Source organism: Coffea arabica, chromosome 11c (assembly GCF_036785885.1).
Source record: "Coffea arabica cultivar ET-39 chromosome 11c, Coffea Arabica ET-39 HiFi, whole genome shotgun sequence".
Classification (NCBI taxonomy): Eukaryota; Viridiplantae; Streptophyta; class Magnoliopsida; order Gentianales; family Rubiaceae; genus Coffea; species Coffea arabica.
The window spans coordinates 20,596,150-20,606,615 of NC_092330.1; positions in this window are offsets into that span (position 1 = coordinate 20,596,150).

Below are 10,466 nucleotides of genomic sequence, written 5' to 3' on the forward strand. Positions count from 1 at the left end.
GGGTACGGGGAGACCTAAATCGTGACTCAATTTGCCCTTTTATAGAGGGAATACAAGCTTGCTAAGGCTTAGAAAAAGCCACACTCGTCTATATCCCATATTTAAGGGGACTCTCAAGCAAATGAACCCTATAACTAGCATGAAATGCAAAAATCCTGAAATGGAGGGAAAAGGGGTTCGAGGGGCATGCAAAATGATAAAACTAAAAATGCATGACATGTAATGAACATGCAAATATGTACTAACGAGGGGAAATCCCTAAGGGTCTAGCGTTGGACTAGCCCATTCTATGAATTCCGACTAGCGTTGGACTAGCGGAAACGTACATTCATCCATCACATTCATTCATGGCTATGGAAAGCGGGTAGTCATGCCAAATACTCGTAAACACGTAGCACATAACACTTAGCATGCTCGACTAGATGCAAAAAAGCCTAATAAAGCAAGTAACACATAACGACAAAAGCAAAGCAATCAAGCTAAAGGACCTATTACATTTGCTAGCTAGGCACACGTCTTCAATAGGTCTTCATCGAATGCTCCTCCAAACCCTATCTATTACAAGCCAAGAGGTGTACACATACCCCATAAAAAAAACTTAAATAAAAAGCAAAAGTAAATGAAGTAAATGAAAGGAATTAAGGAAAACTAGTAAAACAAGTAGACATGCAATTCTCACGTAGCACGTTGGATCACATAAGAGAGACAAAAAAAGATAAAAGAAATTATACCGCCTCCTTTTGTGGTGCTAATAGGGTGGACAAGACTTAAATTGGGCTAAAGTCACCAAGTAACGGGATAACTCGGGCTAAAACTATTCAAAGCAAAGGATTAATGTACCAATTTACTAGTAAATTATAATCAAACCAAAACAAGTTAGACCAATCAATCATCAAAATCATCTCAAAATGCAATCAAATAATGCATGGTTACCAAGAAAGAGAGATTATCAACCAAGTCCTAAAGTAAACATTCATAATGACTCATTAACAATCGTTCAAACCCGATCAAACATTACATTTCAAGGGTCCAAAAGTGAATAAGGGTCATGAATGATTTACTTTGCATTTTAAGACCCAAAAGCGACCATTAATCAACCAATTAATTCAATCGAAGCATTTAAGAATTTCAAAGGTCCCAAGAGCCAAGAAAGGATCAAGCAAAGGTTCAAATGCAAATATTTTAGGGTCTAACAGCAAGAAATCAGCACATATTTGGGCCTTTGAAGAAATGATTGAAAAATTAGGGGTTAAAGCATAAATTTCAGACCCATTTCATGCATGCAACGTAAAAGATTTCTGCATTTTGAAGCTTTCTGCAACTAAACCAAAAGCTGCTCCCTTTTATTTCCCAAGCTTCGGCAATATCCAACAACAATTACATCCATTTCATCATACAAACAAGTTCATCAAACCAGAAATTGTTAACTAAATCAAAGCATGAAATTTTGTTTGCAAAATTAAGATGGCAAAATCTGATATGATCGACAACACAAGAAGGAAAGGAAACTGCAGCAAGATTTTTTTTTATTTTGACAACCACAGGCCAAGCAACCTGTTGGCTCCTATTGCTAAGCTCCCAAACACTCTCACAACGGACAAAGCAAACATTTCAAACAACACCAAAAGAACTTCAGCAGTTAAATGTGCAAGCCTGCTGCATTTCATCTTCAAACATGAACTTCAGAATCTAATACAACTTTGATCAAAACTTGATCCACCAAACATCAAAACTTTAAACTAAGCAACCAGATCAAGAACTTGAGCATCTAAACAGGCTAAAAAACTTAGCAAAATATTATATAAAAATCTGGAAAAACATGCAAACATTTGACTTTTGAAAGCTGCTGCAATTTTCCTACCCACTCGGCCAAGAAATCATTCATGAAAACAACTCAACGCATTTCCCATCATTCAAACACAACATACAAAGACTTGAGACAAATGTAGGGGACATATCTAACCAGCTTTCAAACAACAAAAATGGAACGATATGATCCGGAAACATACTGACTTTGAGGAAAGCAATAATTTCTGCAACTTTTCTTTGCAAATCCAGCATGTTTACAAACATTTACATGACCCAAGGAAACCTGGAAATGCCTCACTCAAAGTCCCAGAACTTCAACCCAATCTTCTTTAGACCAAACAACAAAATCATAAGTTCAATTCCTACCTTCCTCCCCCCAAAACAAAACCGTAAGCAAAAGATGCAAACTTGAGTTATTTTCTGAAGCTTCTATCCAATATAACAAACCCAGTGAATCTACAAAGCCCATAAAACCCAAGAGTTCCAACTCACTGCCTAACAAAACTTGGAGCTATACACTCCACAGGCCAGATTGAAGCAGGTAGAAACAACGGCAACAAACAACCAAACAGAAAACTAAAAGCAAGAGTCCAACTCAGTCACGGAGGAAATTGGAGGGGCTAAAATTGGGGAAGCTAAGGAAACCAGTTTTAGGAAGATACCTGAAGTTTTTGATCGATGGAGAGACAGTGAAAGCTTCGGTGTTTCCTCCTGCTCCGGTAGCTTCCTTTGCTGGTTTTTCGTTTTCCGCCGACTGCACCTCCTGATATCCTCGCCGTCCCAGCCTTTATCAGTTAATGTCTCCTTAATCTCCCCAAAACCCTTACTCTCTCTCTCTCTGTTCTTCTCTTAAGCTCCCTGCTGTCAACTATCACCTCTGGTCTCTGTTTTCTTTCATTCTCTTTGAGCAAAAATTACAGCCGTCCACTTTTCAGTCGGACTTTGGTTCAGATGTTCCTCTCCCTCCTTGCGGCTCTCTCTCTTTCACTCTCTCTCAGCCCTTCTTTTTCATTCAGCCGCCAACTCCAGCCCTCTTTCTCTCGTTTCTCTGTTTTTTCTTATCCGTTCACTCCCTCTCCAAAAAAACCTCCCTTGCGGCTGCTGTCTTCCTTCCCTTTTATATCACCTCACTAATCCATAAACCCTCTCCCGAATGGTGAGGATGAAGGGCTTACCCTTGCCTTCACATCCAGCCTTCCAAAGGGCATCCGTGGCTGTCCTTTGCACGCTGCAAAAAATTGCAGCGTGCATGCCGCGACAATTTTTTTTTAAATAACTAATTAATATAGATAACTAATTACCTAATAATAAATAATAATAAAATAAAAAATAAATGCAGAAATGCTAACAAAATGCTAATTTTCTTTCTTTTTTCTTCTTTTCCCTTTTTTTTCTTTTTGAAGTAATTTAACAAAATGGTAATAAAATTAAATGAAAACCAACAATTTAATTAACATCAGATAAAAATGAATAAACTAGAAATAATAAACAGCAAAATTGCAATTTTCCATTTTTTTTCATTTTCCATTTTCATCGTTTTTCTCGTTTTTCTCTTTTTTCTCTTTTTTTTTCTTTTTTTCTTTGCTAAAACTTGAAAAGCTTAAAAAAACAACTAATATGACAAAATAAAATAAAAAATAGCAAATGAACTAAACAAACTAAAAGGCAAAAATGAATAAAACTAAAATAAAATAACAACTATAAGTGCAAAACAAACAATAATGAACAAAATGCAAACCATCTAAACAAAATCATGAATTTAACAAAAATCAATAGACAAGAATTATCACTAAAACGAAGCATATAAATTATTTCAAAAATTTGGTGTCTACAGCTGGTTTTCGATGGTTTAAGCTCACCCACAAGGATTGGAAATGGTTTGAGTGATGTCTTAGTTGCAAAGTTTTTCCAGAATTGCATTTTTGTTTTTCATTCTAAGTTGTTTGGTTTGTTCGAATATTGAGTGTTGTGATTTTGTTGTTTAAGATCATAGCTTTGATGTTTGGCTGAGATTTTAGCTATGTTCGGATGGAAAAATTGCATTTTTGAATGAACACAACCATGGCAAACAAGCTCGGCTGGAAATTGCCGCAAACTTGGAAGCAAAAGTCAGCAGATTTCATTCTTGTTAGTTGCAGATTTTGAAGCCCTTTACGTATGCATGCATGAAAAACCAAAGAAAATTGTCCTTTAACCCCTCAAGTTTCCCCTTATACCACTATGACCCAACTAATTGAATAATGTCTTCAATTGGGTCCTTAGCAGCTTCAATTTTTCAAATCAATTGCTTGTTTGCTTTCATTAATTGCCATGTTTTGTTTAGATTGTACTTAATGCATGAATTTGTGAATTTTGTGACCAAGTGAGCTTGTTTTTGCCTATTTTCTTTAATTTTCCAAATAAATTGGTACCTTGACCATCTCTTTTATTTTGGAGGATAAATAAGTTATTTCACTCCATTTAGCACTACAAAAGGGAGCGGTACAATTTTTTTTATCCCTTTTTGTCTCTCCTATGTGATCCAACGTGCTACGTGAAAAATACATGTCTACTTTGCTTTCCTAGCCTTTCTTTAATTTCTTTTATTTATGTCATTTACTTTTGCTTTTTATTTAAGTTATTCTTTATGGGGTATGTGTACACCTCTTGGCTTGTAATAGTTAGGGATTTAATTATTTTATTCCTTTTCCCCTTTTAGATTGTAGTAGGGTCTCCCTAATGTAATAGATAGGGCTTGGAGGAGCATTCAATGAAGACCTATCGAAGTCATGTGTCTAGCTAGCAAATGTAATAGTTAGGGCTTTAATTGTCTTATGTGTCTTGCATGCTTAGTTACTACGTGTTAATTTGCTTTGTTAGGGCCTTGCATCTAGTCGAGCATGCTAAATGTTATGTGCTATGTGTTTATAAGTGTTTGGCATGTCTACTCGCTTTCCATAGCCTGAATGAATGTGATGGATGAATGTACGTTTCGACTAGTCCAACGCTAGCTGGAATTCATAGAATGGGCTAGTCCAACGCTAGACCCTTAGGGATTTCCCCTCGTTAGTACATGTTTTCATGTTCATTACATGTCATGCATTCTTTTTAGTTTTATCATTTTGCATGCCCCTCGAACCCCTTTTCCCTCCATTTTAGGATTTTTGCATTTCATGCTAGTTATAGGGTTCATTTGCTTGAGAGTCCCCTTAAATATGGGATATAGACGAGTGTGGCTTTTTTCTAAACCTTAGCACGCTTGTATTCCCTCTATAAAAGGGCAAATTGAGTCACGATTCAGGTCTCCCCGTACCCAATATGCATGAATTCCTTAGGCTCATGCATTTTTAAATCCACTCTACCATTTTAAACCCTAATCACACTTTCATTTTTCCTCCCATTTTGCACACGTGCACCTTTATGTTTCTTCACTTGCACACGAACACTTTTATCATCACTTGCACACATGCACTTCATATTATCATTGCACATACCGTACCTTGCCCACTCACGTGCACATTTTCATTTACATATTTATTGTCTTTTATTATCTTTTCAAACTCATGTCCTCACATTGCATACATGCATTCCATTCATTTGCATCCCACTCGCATTATTCGTGACTTCTTCAAAGGATCGTTATTGGGTTTCACAATTAATGTGATTGGCACCACTCAACCTTTGAAGAGAAATTTCCCCCAATTCCCCTAGGTCTAGGGTTTGCATTCATGTAGCGCATCCAAATGTAATAAATTCTTTGGTTAAAACAAGAAAATCTTTGATTAAATCATGCAACTAGCCTTGGCTAGGTCAAAGGGGTGCCTTGGATTTTATCCTTGCCTTCCCCTTTGTCAAACGTGACTCCCGAACCTTTTTCTTTGGTTTACGTAGACTAGGAGTCGTTTAAAAAGGGTTTCTCACTACTTTTTCCTATTTTTCTTCAAAAATACATTTTTTAGGTGACTTGGTACACCTTAACTCATTACCAAGTGGCGACTCCGTATTTAGTTTTAAAAACCCTTTTTAAACTATAATTTTGGGTCAAATCGTCGCATTCTCAAACCCCCATTTAGACCCACTTTTCTTTTAAATCAAAATTCTTTTTTTTTCAAATTGAATCAAAAAATACATTTTTTAAAACCATTTATTTATTTATTCAAAAAATGGGGCGCGACATCCATGACCCAAGGCCCTCCCATGAGAACTTTCTCACAATCTTGTTCCTTTTCTAACTGAAACTGAAAGATATTTGGGCCCAGTTCAGTAACTACCATATTTCTCGGATACCCTCAAGCATGATTAGTGAAGTTTTTGATGCCAGTGAAGTTTGCCACCTTTTCTCCTATCAATTTCCCAACAAGACTGATACTGCAATCTTGGATCCCCTCACTTATATCCTCGGAACATAGAGCTATCCCTTCCCTCTCCGACTGTGATAGCTCAAATTTACTAAAGGCTTGAGCTAGCTCGTCCTCCATTTTGTCGAACACCTACTGCGCCTGGTAACCCGCACACTATTTCCCTTCTTGGTAGCACCAGTTGGTTAAACCTGCAAAACAGAGGAGAAAAACACACCGAAAATAAACAACTCAGAAAACTAACCCCCTTATACCAATCTACAGCACTGATCTAGCATGGCACCTTAGCTCCCACCCAGAAAGGTTATGGTTAATATCCTATAGTTATCCTATGGATCATGGTTGCATTTCCACTTGGAAACAGAGTAGTTGTCTCAAAAGTGAACAGAGTAGTTGTCTCATTTGGGTGGTTTCAGACGTACAGAAGGTGAGCAGACACTATTGCTTGTTTGAAAACCAAGAACTTTCTACTTTGGGTTGCCGCTAACCGCATGAAGTGTGAAACCTCCTAGAGGCAGGAGATGTGCTCTCAAATAAGAGAGAGAGGCTCTCAGAGTAGAGAGAGGTTTTTTTCCCCACTGTTTTCTATAGAATATGTTTTGTCAGTTATCTTAATTTGCTTTGAGGTGATGATTTCTTCTAGTTTAGTCGTGACTTATATTATTTGGTTGGTTGATAAGTCTAGCTCTTCTAGGGCTGTCAATAGGGTCAAATTAGTTCGAGTTCAACCCGCTTGTCCCAAAAAAAGTTTGATGAATATAACCTTTCATTGCGTTAGATTGAACTTGAATCTTAACATTAGGACTGAACTAAATGTGAGTCAACTTTGAGCCTAATTCAATATAGGATCGGCCCTTTAATATGCATATATATATATATAATTTTATATAATATATTCATATTTTGATATATATATATATACATATATATAACACTAATACTATATACTTATGTGTTACGTGTCAAAATATATTAACAAATATAAGAAACATTAAATATACAAAATTAGGTCAAAAGATTCAGAATGACAAATCTTAGTACAAGCAAATTGAGGACCTTTGAAGATATTATTTTTGATGTACTTTGAACTAAATTGATATATTATTGTTGGAAATTTCTTAGTTCGTGCATAGTTTTAATGTTGTGGTCCTGTGGATGTTAAATTAGTTTCAAAAATTAATAGTTATAGTAATTATATTAAAATAAATTATGGAGCAATAAATAAGTTTGGAAATTAAGTAAATCCTCTCTTGTAGGGGCCCTTTCTCTCTCTAAAAAAGAGAGCATCTCTTACCTTTGTGGTAGCTCTTAAATGCCCAAAAAGGTGCATCCTTTTTAACTTTTAGCCAATCTTCAAGCAGTAAAACTAGCATTGAATGAGAATCACTGTCGGATTCTATTATTAGTAAGTAGGAGCTGAAGAGTCACTGTTTACCGAAGGAGTTCTTATGATTAGAGGAGGTGAACTAGTTCTGAGGAATCAACACTTTAGATCTTGATCCGGGAACTATCACTCACGGAACCAGATCAAAGCATGAACAAGTAGTACAATCGGTGTGGCTACCACAGCAGACAAGTAAGCTAACTGCCATTTTCTCATCTTACCTTGTCTGGTAGTATAGGTGCATTAGAAGTAGGTGCATTGTGCTCTATTTTTTTCTTTTTTTTTGTTGCCTACCAGTTTGCCATTTACCTAGAGAAAAGCATATTTTTTTCGGTTTTCCTTTGTGGTTTTCTCAATTTTCTTTGAGATCATTGGTGTGGGGGTGAGAGATATACCAGCATTACGTCGGGTTAAGTTCCATGGCTAAGGATATTGTTGAGATTTTGCAAAGCTTCACATTATCGAGCAAGGAGTTGCAGATAACAGATGTGGGGAGAGAGGAGCTGTCCTCAGGTTTAAAGGAATGCCAAAGCAACTTGATAGGGAAGATTGTGGGTGAGAAGGTAGCTAACTATACGAGAGTTAAGAATTTTGTTACCGCAGCTTCGGGGTACCCAAAGGATTTGACTGTGGCGGAGCTCAAGCCGAACCTGTTCCAATTCATTCTGTCTAAGGAAAGTGATAGGGATAGAATAGCTAAGGGAGGTCCTTGGATTTTGGATAATCAATTAATGGTGGTCAACAAGTGGTACGAAGGAATAGAGGATGATGAAAAAGCCTTTAAACTTGCTCCACTCTGGGTGCAAGTCTGGAACCTCCCAATTCATTGGATTTCAAAGGACGTTGGCAAAAAGATAGGATCCGTTTTTAATTAGGTTAGGGATGTTATTATACCACAAACAGGGGGAAAAGAAGGAAGGCACCTGAAGATAGCTGTTCTGGTGGATATTGAATAACCTCTTCTGAGAGGGACAACAATTAAGATGGCAGGGGGAGTTAAATGGGTACACTTTAAGTATGAGAGATGTTCGGATTTTTTGCTATAGTTGTGAGAGAATAGGACACAGCGAGAGATCATGTGGAACGTCTTTGAGTGGGAATGAAGGGAAAAAGGATAACCGATATGGAAATTGGATGAGGGCAGGGAATGCAAATGGGAAGATGTCTCCCCAAAAAAAAACAAACAGGAGTAATTTTTAACCTCCAAAGATGTCACTGGAGTTACCAGAATGGGGATTGGGTAGAGAAGGAGAGGGGGGAGATTGTGGGCAGTGATGTTTCCCGAGGTTTGGATGAGACACCAATTGTAGTAACGCTGCAGGTGGACCAAACAACCACTCCGACAGAGGCTTTGCCTAAACCATCTACAAATATAGTATTCTTTCCAAACTTGGTGGGAATTGAGGAATCTGGAGCTCCAAAACCGTCCTCTAGAGGGGAACCAAATATGCATGCCAATGAGAATGCTGGAAAGGAACAGGATAGAGGAAATATGATGATTATGGGTAGCGAGCTTGATCATATTCAGGGGGAGAAGGGAGGCTAGCAGGTCTTGAAGCCAGGTCCTGAGGAGGGACGCTCGGAGGCTATACTAATGCAGGTTGTGAGGATAGTACAGGTAGGAAGCAAGAGGTAGTGAAAAAACAGAACAAAAGGATTCAAAGGCCTCTGCGGTCACCACGTAAAAGAAGACAGGCTCTTAAAGGAATATGCATCAACTTGGGGGATCTGAAAAACCAAGGGAAAAGGAAAAGTAATGAAATGGATGAGGTTATGGAGAATGCTGGGGCTGATGTGCACGACTTGAAAAAGTATAAGATTGAAGTTGCTGGAGGTTCTGAGAAGAATGGTTGTGAGGGAGAAGGGTCCATGCCTAGTTGGACCCCAGAGTGCAAATGAGGGCTCAGGTGTGGAATTGTCAAGGAGTGGGGAGCCCCTTGACAATTCCCCAACTGAGAGAGGTAAATAACCTCTTCTCTCCAAGCATGGTCTTTTTAAGTGAGACCAAAAATAGGACAACATACATGGAAAAAGTGAAGAACATTTTAAGATTTGATGAGATGGCTGTGGTTGAAGCCATGAAAAAGGCAGGAGGCTTGGCTCTTCTATGGAAGGAAGAAGTGAAAATTGTTCAGGTACTGATGACTGCCTTCACCATAGAGGCGCATGTGAAGGATACAGAGGCTAATTCTGATTAGTGGTTTGTAGGAATTTATGCGAGTTGTGACCATCAGGTTAAGAAACAATAGTGGAAGGTCATAGAAAAAAGGAAAAGTCTGTGGGGGAAAGATGGGTTGTAGCTGGAGACTTTAATGATATTGTATCCAATGAAGAAAAATGGGGAGGTACATGTAGAGAGGAAAGAAGTTTTCAGGACTTTAAACAATTCATCAATGGGAATCAATTGATGGATATTGGCTTCACTGGACACCCTTGGACTTGGCGTAACAATTGGGAGGATGCAAGTGAGGTCAAGCAAAGACTAGATAGGGGACTTTGTAGCTTTTCTTGGGCACAGGTTTATGAGGATGTTTCAAGTGCAGAAAAAGATTAAGAATTGCCGTATAGCTCTCCTAAAATGGAAGAATAAATTCCAATCAAACTCAAGGCAGACGATTGAGCACTTTAAAAACCAATTGAGTGAACTGTGGCAATCACATGGGGGCACCAGAAAGGGACATATAGCATCCCTAAAGATTCAGTTAAAGGAGGCATACAAAGAGGAAGAACAACACTGGCATCAGAAATCAAGGATACAATGGCTTAAGGAGGGTGACAAAAACACAAAATATTTCCATGCCTCACTACAGGGTAGGAGAAGGAGAAATAAACTGAACAAACTTCAACGAGACGATGGTACTTGGACTGAGAGTGAGGAGGAGTTGAGCAATGAAATTGCGGATTACTATAGGAACCTCCTGAACTGTAATGAAGTA